The sequence below is a fragment of the Bidens hawaiensis genome, unplaced genomic scaffold (genome assembly GCF_021521415.1).
Source record: "Bidens hawaiensis isolate Kalapana, Puna unplaced genomic scaffold, B.hawaiensis_p1.1 tig00002343_1, whole genome shotgun sequence".
Taxonomy (NCBI): Eukaryota; Viridiplantae; Streptophyta; class Magnoliopsida; order Asterales; family Asteraceae; genus Bidens; species Bidens hawaiensis.
Window position 1 is genome coordinate 708635 of NW_027491127.1, and position 12711 is coordinate 721345.

The 12711-nt window shown below is 35.1% G+C and overlaps 1 pseudogene; it reads left to right on the top strand.

The window, feature by feature from the left end:
- The first annotated feature begins 7707 nt into the window (after window positions 1-7707).
- LOC143619002 (ABC transporter G family member 12-like) lies at window positions 7708-10863 on the top strand (annotated as a pseudogene).
- The last annotated feature ends 1848 nt before the right edge of the window (window positions 10864-12711 follow it).

The following is a 12711-nucleotide window of genomic DNA, read 5'->3' on the forward strand; positions in this document are numbered from 1 at the left end:
CATCATATAGAATACTAGTTGCTTTCAGATATAAATTATAAATTAGTTATACGATAAAGAGTATACGTAAATCTTAATCGTTTAGAAAGAAAAAAGAACGAACTCTGAACAAATATATAGAGAATGAGACATGTCATAAGAAGTGTTTCTCGATATAAACAAGATCACATACTGACATACATGGCGACAGATCTAAGACTATCTTTTATAGGATACCATGTGTGATGAATTGGTGTCGCTTTTCATATATTCCGATGGAAAACAAACAGCCGATAGTATCTGGTTGTCCACCTCTAAATTAAAGGTTTTTTCGGCTATCAAACTTCATATATGTTATTTAATGACAAAAAAATAAAGTGAAAGGAATATCGAATCTAAGCTAAACAATAAGATAAGAAACAAGAGAACCAAATATAACAACAAATAATTACATTAAAACTTTCTTCTAGTACAATAAACCAAAAGAGGATAGTTGATACCACTAGAAATCAAAAACTAGAACACTTGGACTTAAAACACTGATCTAAACATACCAAGATCTAGTACCAACATATGTACATGTGGGGATTTTAGATCAGAAGGTAACCAACCAACAACTAGCTAGCTAGATGCACCTGTTTCCACCACCACAACCGTTCGCTACATCTTTCAAAATCTGCTTGATGACCCCACCTCGTGGTGGAACGGGATCTCTCGTTCCATTTGTCAGCATCTCACTCGAAGCCCACATCGTTAATCGGATCGTGTGACCAACAAGCTTGGTTTGAGGCAGATAATTGGGAGGATGTGAAGTGAGGGGTGCTAAAAGAGAGCTGCAGCCACACTATTATATAGCCAACTTGACAATTATTACATGATCGTTACATCATATTATCGAAAATTATTACGTCATCTTTTTTATAAGTTAAGACTTTTGTAAAGTTATTCTTTGTGGCAATTTTTTTATTTGGATTCAAAATTAAAGAAACACGTTTGTAATAACGGATTGCTTTATTGGTTGTATTATTAATTCTTAAGATGGCCGCTTGAATTGACTTGCCAAGACATATTATATGGCACCTTAAGCAAATCCAAATCCAAAATAGTTTTGTACATTTTGTTCTGTTACTAAAGAGATGTTGCGAATAAGAAATGTTTTGTCTTAAATATTACCATCGTATTTTGGGTGCAATAGCCGTGGATGAGATTGAGAGGATAACTATAAACTCTAATCATGCGACAAATAACACATCTATGAGTTGCTTATATGCAAACTTGATCAGTCAAAAACACTAAAACTAGCAAGCTTAACTGAAACTGAGCTGAAACTAGATTACTAAACCGTTTATGTGTGCTCTTGTTCTTACTCCAGTTTAGTACCGTTCTAGGCTGGTTCCATGTTGGATGGGCCCACAACGGGATTCATTTTATTTATATGAAACAATATGGTTTTAACCAAGTATTATGCTTAAGTCACTAGATTAAAACTTCAAGCATGATTCTATATCAGTACCAAACCGAAACCAAATTGGTACCGTGTGATTAGATAGTTGATTACACTTCATAACCTTTCCCAGATATTATCTATCTAAAAAGTAATTTGTCAGAAGTTGATTCTATATCAATACCATACCAAAATCAAATTGGTACTGTCTGATCAGATAGTTGATTTCACTTCGTAATTATTCTTAGATATTATCCCCCTAAAAAGTATTTTGTCAGAAATTGATTCTTTGAATGATCGTCAAAAAGCTTTACTAATGATTGAGAACCAACTAATTTAACCGACTGGGTTAAATAGTTTGTGCTTTTTCGGCCCAAGTTTAAGTTAGGTCTGTTATGGCTTCTAAGCCTCAAAACTCAAAAGCAATACTATTGACTATTGAGAATTAATTAGTAATCAAGAAATGGTTGCAGGTTACATATTAATCCTCTAGTATCTGGTATTAGATAAACAAAAACGTAAAACACTCTTTTTTTTTTTTTTTACATATTTTCATAATTTGTATATATGGCCATGAGGTATACTCTAACCCATTTTAATTCCATATAAGTTCCACATCACTCATTTTTTTCTCTTTCACTCTATGTCATCTAAAGGAAATGGTTTAACCCCCATTTAACACATAATTAATATAACAAATCAATTAGTAATTAATACATAATTAATGCATATTGTTCATTTTAACCCGTTAGAAGCATAACTCATGTGCCATTTTAACACACTTAATACTAGTGAGGAGTGGTTTAATCTATTTTTAAAGTGTTATGTCATTTTAACCTATGTATAAGTTAAAGTATACCTCATGACCTAAGATGACCTAAGAAGCTAGATAGACATCACGACTCAATCACGGGGTAGAGGCCAATTTATGGTAAGAAAACTATGACTTTCATGTGCCAACACTATCAACCAATAATACAGTTTTTTCAATAAATAATTTTATTTTTGTGTTTTTGTTTTTTTAAAGTCAAATATATGTTAAATTAACGTTGCAACTAAAGCTGAAAGAGACCAACATATATAAGGATAAACTAATCACGAGACAAATATGCTATACCATTAAATTCATTAATCGATGAACATGACGGATCAATATTGTCAAGTCGGCCATAGTTGATTATGTTTCCTAATTACAATATTTTTTTATTGATTTGTAATTATAATTGGTAATATTTTGGTTAGTAAGTTAAGATTAGTCTATATAAATCATGATAAGTTAGACATTATAGAACAAATGAGATACAATTGAGTTAGGGTTCATTAGAGAAAAATGAGTTATGTGTAATAGCGGTTTTGAGTTATATTTTCTCCATAATATATTGAGAGTTATTCGATATTAATTTTGTGTGTGTTTACGTTTTGATAAGTTATATCAATTCATACTTGAATTGGTCGTTTTATACTTCTATTTGTGTTTGATTATCGATTAGAAGTCGAATTGGTATCAGAGCGGTTAAACTCTTGGTATTTATCGATCAAAGCCGCGATTGAAAGAGAAGAGACCAAATTCTCATGGTATCAACCATTGTCGTGATCGATGTGGAGGGTTCAGTCAAGTCGATCAAAAACATGGTAGTTGCATATAAACTCATATATCGTTTAATAGCATAAATTATAAAATCAACAAATAAAGGTAAACCTTTATAAATCTCCATATTTTATAATTTCACGCAATAAGCGAATAAGCATGAACACAAATTGATGTTCATTTAATTAAACGAATGAACATGAGTGCATGTCTTGTTTATTCATTTACGTTTGTGAACATTTGTTTATGTTTGTTCATTTACATACCAATAAATAAACGAAAACGAATATGTCAGCAATGAAATAAGATGTACTAAGCTTCAATTACAAGTGAAATACATACCTTTTTAGCGATGAAAGAAGATGTACTAAGCTTCAATTACAAGAAATAACACTTAAAATTGAAAATCCCCAAACTTGGTTCTTAGGGTTCTTCACACTCAACACGAATCCGGCAAAAATCGAGATAAAATTGATGAAAACCGACACCACACATGAATTCCTCTCGTAAAAATAATCAGATTAGAGCCCGGAATCAAAGGATTTTGTTAAGAATTGAGTGAGTTAGAGAATTAAAGATGAAAGATGGTGGGTGTAGAGAGATGAAGAAGAAGAATAAGAATGTAACATCACGGAAATTTCGTGCCAAAAATATCAAATTTCCAAAGTCAAGGGACTAATTCTGCCAAATTCCAAACTCCAAGATTAAAAATGAAAATTCTGTTTTCTTATTCTATCGCGATACGCGACGGGACAAAAGACAAGCCCATCGCGTATCGTGAAGGGCTTGATCAAAAGTTTCTAGAAGGAGTCAACAACGATACGCGATCACTGTTGAACCAACGTCATCGCGTATCGCGATGACGTGATCTGACACCTCTGGCACAAGATCCACCACGTGTCCACACGTGGCACACCTCTCGCCACGTGTCCCGACACGTGGCCACACGTGACACGTCGTCCGTCACGTGTCAACACGTGGCACACCGTCTGCCACGTGGCGACACGTGACAGACCTATATGGTGACTGGCCTGGACTACGTCGCGATACGCGACGGGTGCCAAAGAGGCCGTCGCGTACCGCGATGGGCTTCCAGATGTTGTCTATAAATAGCAAGTTCGGGATCTCATATTTTCACAACCAAATCAGCTCATCTCTCTCACTCTAAAACATCTCTCTAAGATATATAAACTCGACCTCGATCCACCTCGAAAAGCGTGTCCCAATCCATCAATTTCCGTGTTCGTTTCCTCGAAGTTTGTGCCACGTTCCACCGACGTATCAACCAAGAAGGTGTTTGTTACTTCCTCTATACCATGATGGTTAGTCTCGTAAGGCGTGCCGACAAGTGGTGAAGAATTGGTGTTTGTCATTCGGCTTGCCAAGGAAGAACAACGCAAGAAAGGATTGATCGAGAAGGAAAAAGAAGGTGAAGCGGCGTTGGAGTGCTGCTTGAGTAATTAGGGTTTCCATAAGCCAACAAAGGTAGGCGTAACGCCAATGAAAATAATAATAAAATATTATAAAAGGCTTAAACCTTAAGTCGAGGTTATACTCGATACCTCGATAAAAGAAAAGAAAATATAACAAAGAAACAATAAAAGATAGATTATGAACAATTAGAAATATGTATATATGTGTGTAAGTATATATATATTAAATCTTTGTTGTAAATATTATTTAAGGAATAAATAACTATTCTTAAATAATAAAAGAAAAGGAATACGTTTCTTAGAGAAGAAGAAACATAGGGTTTTATAAATAATCTAAAGGTTTATAACTTACTTTTAAAACTAAAGGTTTTTAAAGTAAAAGAAATTTTGAACTAGAAGTTCGTCGAGGTAAAGTTTATAAAATAAGACTAAAGGTCTTAAGCCGGATTGTATATCCGACTAACAATTGGTTATACTCGTACTATAGGTGCGAGATAGCAACGGGAAAAACCCTCGGATGGTGTTTGAAGCCGATCCAAATCAAAAGGTGAATACGCCCCAAACTTTTACAAACTTGTTTTCAAACGAGTCAATGTGTTTAATGAAAAACTTTACGTGAGACTAAGTGTCTCTAAAACATTTGTAAATAAGAGTATAAATACTGGCCTCAGGCTATAGTATACGTTTGTATGGATCCTTACATATGTGGTGGGCACATCACACCTGGTCACAATTACGCTCGCCTGCGGGGAGTATGACCTTGTGTATACGTATAGGCACTCAACTAGTCGAACGATGCGGTGTTTACTGGGGGAACCGAGTATAGAGACTTGAGTTTATGAATTGTGTTATTTTAACTTGATTATTCCTAAGCCACGTTGGGCCGAGACCTACGTAGTCTCGAGGGGTGATTAAGTAAGAAAAATATTTTTAGCGTCAGCATATTCACCAGCATTCGTTGCTGACGTATTTTCTTACATTTTGCAGGTGATCAAGGTTAACACTTGGAATGACGAAGTGCAAGAATCCGATGGCTCGGATATTTTTGTTAAATATAATATAATGTTAATGGTGGTTTGTTTTTGTAAAACATAAACAAGTAATCTTTCAAATTATATACGGGAACTTTTAAATCCCGTCTTTTGTATGTAAATATTATATTTAAATCCACATGTTTTATAAAGTCTTCCGCTAATAACCCGCAACTCTGATTTAATTACAATTGTGGTACCAACATATGTGTCATGCGCCTAGGCCGTGGTTTGGGGTGTGACAAGTGTTGGTATCAGAGCCATTGATCTTAGCGAATTGGGTATCATAAAACAATACCCAAGCTTCGATCCAAGCATAGAAAATTATTATTTGATTGTTTGAATAGGGATAAGATTGGTTGGTAACCCTTTCTTTCCCTCTCCTCATTCTAAACCACCTAAATTAGATGTATTTCGAGAAATCAATGGAGTATTATGATAATGAAGCAAAAAGAGCAAGAAAATATTACAAGTTCCCAAAAGACAACATGAGCAAGGATTATTATGAGGCATTCTTCAATTCCGACGAGGATCACAATCAAACCGAGCCATATCAAAGTTCAATTATACCATCTAGATAACACTCCAAATCAAGTATACCAAGCACCAAGGCACTCCAGCTACCATCCGTCAAGTTTACCCATATACCAACCATCCGAAGTACCAACATATCATCCTTCCGAGGTTCCTACTTACCAACCATCTGAGGTCCCGCCATACTACCCGTCTGGTGTTCCGACGTACCTACCACAGAATCCTCACCCTTCATACGCTTTTCTCTCCAACCAACCCATCAAGGAGTGGTAAGGTTTGAATTCAAGTCTCCTAACAATAAAAAATTCTTCGTTAAAAAAAACCTACTGACTTGAATGTGAATAGGCAATTTGGTCGAAACCCAAATTAATGAGTATTAAGTACTCGCACAAAAAAAACTTAATTGTGGCATAGTGGTGGTTTGAGCTCATGGGTGGTCGGTAGGCCTCATTAATTTTAAGCATTTAATCTTTTTTGTTTATATATAAACATTTACACCTGGTTTGAGCACATAGAGTATGTTTAGGGTAATATAGGTGGTTACTCAAGGTACATTAATACTCATCAATCACATAATGTTTTGTCATTTACATTATTCATTACCATGTCAATAGGCTTGTGATGGAGTGGTAAGGAGAGATTTGGTGTTCCATGTGACTCAAGTTCGATTCTAGATGATGAGAGACTAGACGAGTAAATGACATTCACTAGTTGGATCCTTGAACTAAACGAATTTTATCTCACCACACTATCGTACCTTTGGGAAAATGTTCACAACGTTGGCCTTAGATGAGAGTTTTCTCGAATCGAAAGACGATTGTATCTCAATATAATAAATTTAGCAAGCAATCCATTTAAAGGATTCGTTGAAAGCTAAAATATATCTCTTTAGTCCATAGTGTATTTTATAAAATCCCTAATCTATTCTCTTTAATATAACATGACTATTATATATGGCTATAAAGCTATAAATATACACACAATACATATTGACTACAACGAGGCCACATATTGACTACAACGAGGCATCTATCATCGTTACAATGGTGGTTAAAATCATTAACTTAAATCGGTATAGTTTGGGATATTTTTATTCTTTGGTCTTGTAGTTCCTATCAAAGATTCTAGTTATGATTTGTGTTTTAAATCTTCTTCAACTGTTTCACCGTATCATATGACGTATGATACCTAAGAAACATAGTTTGTTTGAATACATAATAATATATTTTCTTGTTTGAATTTCACACAAAATTATGTTGGACAATGAGTATAGCATCTCTTATCGAACATATATTTAAACTTGAACAATATTTCATTATTATAAACTATAAATTATAACATGTAACATAAGTTTTAAAATTAATCAGATTTTTTATTCAGTATGTAAATGCCGTTTCGTTTTTACACATTTGCCACCCATCAGTCCTTCATCAACTGATGGAGTTGATTTTCCAATTAAATGCCATAGTTTGTTTCTGTAAAGAAAGAGAGTACTTTTTTATTAAGTTACATTAAAAGGAAGTAACAAGTACTGTACTTGTCACACTGTTCTTTCTTAATGAGGTTCGTAATTGATTTATTACAATCAAAATAATTTTTATTTTATTTTTTTTTAACGACAAATTTCTGTCTAAGTGCGGACTTGAACTCAAAATCACGCTATTATTTCAGTCTATATAATTAATTTGAATTAAAGAAATGCAGGTAACCCATAGACCCACTGCTTGTATGTGTAACTTATATGTGTATATCTTTTTTATAACTGAATGCAGGAAGATTAGCTGGAAATGTCATAATGACCGGAAACGTCCTACTGAACGGGAAAAAAAAGAGGCTTGATTATAGCGCTGTTGTAAGTAATGCGAACTAACCGTCTTACATATGATCAACTTTACACATTTATTCTTAACTATATAGGTTATTGTATAGGTGTGGTACTTTTTTTTTCATAAACTTAATTAGCTAGGTAACATTTCTTAATGATGTAGTATCAATATTTAATGTGACATTTGAGTATAGTTTTGATTCCAAATTTTGAACCTAGGCTTATGTCACCCAAGAGGACATACTAATGGGAACACTAACAGTCAAAGAAACAATTTCATACTCAGCAAAACTAAGATTACCAAGAGACTTAACTAAATCTGAGGTCAATGGAATTGTTGAAGGAACAATAATGGAAATGGGTCTACAAGATTGTGCTGATAAACTCATTGGCAACTGGCATTTAAGAGGCATAAGTGGTGGTGAGAAAAAAAGACTTAGTATCGCACTTGAGATCCTAACTAAGCCCACCTTGTTGTTCCTAGATGAACCCACTAGTGGCCTCGATAGCGCGTCTGCTTTCTTCGTGGTTCAGGCCCTTAGAAGTGTGGCTCGTGATGGTAGGCGAACCGTTGTCTCCTCCATTCACCAGCCGAGTAGTGAAGTTTTTGCACTTTTTGATGATCTGTTTTTGTTGTCGGGTGGCGAAACAGTATTCTTTGGTGAAGCCAAACAGGCCGTTGAGGTACTTGTGTTATGTATAAGACCACGCATAGTGATAAGTGATAAGTAATCACATAAGGACATTTTCTGACACGTGATGTCCCCCCCCCCCCCAACCACCGTTTGTCTACACGAGGGTGTTCACTGCATTTTTGGACTCCAAAACAAGCCACTACGCGTGGTCTAATAGAGGGAGGATACCTTATGTTTGGCCTAACTAAGTGGGCCCAATATATATAAGGTATCCTTTGCACTCTAACTTCTATATATTTATTTATTATTTTATTTAAACACATTTATGTATCTAACATATTTTAAAAATTGGCAATTTAGTTCTTTGCGGATGCGGGTATACCATGTCCAAGTCGAAGAAATCCTTCGGATCACTTTCTTCGGTGTATCAACTCCGATTTCGACAGGATCAACGCTACATTGCAGGGTTCTCAGAGACTAAAGGTACATTCTTCTTATCTTTTAGTGTGAAAATGGGCGAATGTATTACTAATGCGACAAGTTGAAATATCGTTTTTATGTACCGCAGGACACCAAAATCATCTGCGCCGCTACTTTCTCATGTTCATCAACCGCGCAAATTAAAGGAATGCTTGTTTATAAATACAAATCCTCAACATATGCAGCGGCTGCAACAACCAGAATAAAAGAAATATCAACCATTGTAATTAAGTAACTCTCTTAAAACTTTAAACACAGTATGATAATATGATATCATTGTTTTAACTGTTTTAAACTGTTTCATGCGATGTTAGCTTGTGGAGCGTGTGGTGGATTCATTTCGGGGTTTATGATCTTCATGTCTATTGGTGGCTTCCCTTCATTCATCGAAGAAATGAAGGTATATAAATATAATTATGTATAACTTGTTGGTAATATTAGTGTTATCAAGTTCGGAGATAGTTTAACATAATGATTTATTTTTGCGTAGATTTTTCAATTTTTCAAAGGGAAAGGCTTAACGGGCATTATGGCGTTGGCGTGTTTATTCTTTCGAACTTCCTATCTTCCTTCCCGTTCTTAACGATAATGTCGTTCAGTACGGCTGCAATTACTTACAACATGGTGAAGTTTCATCACGGGTTCTACCGGCAAATGTATGCTTGCCTTGATCTTCTGTTATCCATTGCGGCTGTTGAGAGTTCCATGATGGTTATTGCTTCCTTTGTTCCTAATTTCATGCTGGGAATTATTATCGGTGCCGGTTTCATTGTAAGTTTCATTTGTTCGTTTCATTAGCATTTTATTGATGCAAAGCGAAGGCACAAAGGGTAAAAGAGATAATCATGAAGAAACTAGTATATTATTGAATGAAATTAGCCAATCAATGGATTGCGCCTTTTTAGACTAAAAAGTAATGATAGGAAGTTCGGAACCCCAAATGATGGAATTTGAGCCTGACAACAGGCCCATGATCGCCTTGTCAATATATTTTCGTCCACTACTTATGAGCCTGTAACTCCACTAGTAGCCCAAGTTTTGCTTTATTCATGCCGGGCCATTTCTAGCCCGTTTCTTGTGTCTAGTTGGTCCCATTAGGAGTCGGCTAACTCTTGGGTCAACCCGCATCATTATATTTCTTGATTATGTGTCCACAAAAACCATAAATCTGAATGAATACCTTGATTTATAGGGTGTGATGATGATGACGGCAGGGTTCTTTCGTCTCCTACCCGATCTTCCAAATATATTCTGGCGATATCCGGTTTCTTACATCAATTATATGGCATGGGGATTGCAGGTAATATATTAAGTGTACCTTTTTATCAGCTTGTTACCTGTTTGTCTTCTGTATCAACGTAAACACTACTTTTTAATGAAATATAATACGGAGTACAATATCTAATATTTTCATTCATTTTTACTTCCCAGGGAGCATACAAGAATGACATGATTGGGCTGGAGTTTGACGCTGAATACGAAGGCGAACCAAAGCTACCCAGAGAGATAATACTAACCACCGTGCTAGGGATACCACTCAACCATTCAAAGTGGTGGGATTTAGCAGCAGTGATGGCGATTATTCTCCTTTACCGACTGTTGTTCTTCGTTATTCTCAAGCTGAAGGAACGAGCTAAGCCGATGGTTAGAGAAATTTATACCCGAAGAACGCTAAATCATCTGAAGAAACGAGCATCTTTCAAGAAAACTTCACCGTTTCCTTCAAAGCGACACCAGCCTGCGTATTCGTTGTCATCCCAGGAGGGGCTTAACTCACCACTTCACTAGATTAACTTGGTTATGTTTTGAAGACTTGATTAATGAATCATGTGTTTTGTTATAATATGCATGGTTACAATAGAGTTAAATGTAGACAGTTTTAAAATATGCAAATCTCCAAGGTCTGAACCAAAAGTGATTTTAAATTAATTATTGATGGTTACTTTTGGTACTATACGTATGTGTTAGAAATTGGCCCTTTGTTTTAAAATGTTGTGTACTATTTTACGTTTAACTTAACAATAAAAAAGGTTAGGATGTAGAAATGCACAAACGGTTAGGGAGTCCGTACAGGAGGGGCTAAACACGTCATTTTTTATGCCACGCCAACGGCTCAAGGCTATGTAGACACGAGGGCTTTTTCCGGTTTTATGTGTAGTGGTTGAAATCACTTGTAAATTGTAATGATTAAATAAATTTTATATTATATATATAAAGTAAGCAGTTAAAACTAGTGGGTGAAATGAGGGTTTATTATTGGTTGGTTTAGTAAGCGGGGTCCCCATAAGTGCCACCAACACGGCAACGCCATTGCCACAAAAACACACGAGAGGTTTATAATTATTGGAAACGCCCTAGTGGTGTTTGGGCGTTTTTGAAGCAAAAACGTTGGTGGTGAAGGTTCACTACGGATGCCCTTGTGGATACAACTCATGGACCCAAGACGTACAACCAAGCCTGGTCCAAAAACCTTGTTAGTGGAATATTTCTTAAGTCAAATTCGAATTCAATTTTAAAATTTCAAACCGAGCTAGCTTTGGAACCAAATTTCATATTCAGCTTTCGCATGGATTCGAATTTATGATTTTAGAACTAAATTATTTGTTTAAGACTTATACATGTTACATTCGTTTATAAACAAGTTCAATTTTATTAACAGTTTTGTATCATCAAGTACATACATTTAAATTTGGATTATTTATACAAATGTTAGTTATAGTTATATTTATAGTTTAGGTTGCATGTTTGAGTTAGGAGGTTTTATGCTGTTAAAAGTATCTTTTAAAACTAACTTCTGATTATGTAAAGGGTTAAAATAATTAAAAATACTCTTTTAAAGTAATTAACTCAAAATTTTGAACCAATGAACTATTTATTTTACTTACTAAGAAAACAACAGAAAAAACAATGGATTTTGGTCATAACATCATCATTCATCAATATGAAGCCACCACTCAGTTTCGCCACCTTTGTCGACTCTTACTCTCCTACACAAGTTTGAAGCAGTGTCATACTTAGTAGCATGCCAACCTTTCGACTTTGGCAACGGTGGATGAGAAAAATGTCGATCTCGTCTGATTATGTTATGTTCTCGTATAATATTGTTTGGCAATCAGTACACACGAAAATTATGATCAACTAACATAAAGTATTTGACAAAAATAACCTACATTGCATCAATGTCATCCCTTATGAAAACCAAAATAAAATTGTAAAATTTAGACTCTAAAACACTACATTGCATCAAAGGTGACAAAATACAATAAATCATCCTACTCCTAGGACCTAGGTTGTTGGTTTAGGCTTATATAACCAATACCAGGCCCGGTATATTTGACAAACTTGTTAGGCCCAGTTCTGTTAAGCGACAAGCTTTGTGTCTATCGTTGTCTTGCTTTTTTCTATGTCGGATGTATGGGTTGAGCTGGATGTCTGTTTATGTATTAGCTCAGTTAAATAATAGATTAAAACCAAACCTGTACTTAATATTCTAGTTTTTATAGATCGAGCAAAGTGTCATTTTCGAAATCTTACGCAACTATAGTCTAATTACTTCTTTTTTTTTTTTACATCCGGGCCTAGAGAAGTTTCAAGATTTTTGTCAGTTTTGTCCAAATCGCTAAAATTCCGTCTATTTTCTATAGTTAGATGAGGTCTGAGGGGCAAAATTGTCCTTTTGATTTGTTTTTTTTAAGTTAAGGGACTAAAGGAAATTTATGGGTGAATTAAAATGGTTTTAGTGCAACAAGTCGTCAGGGGACT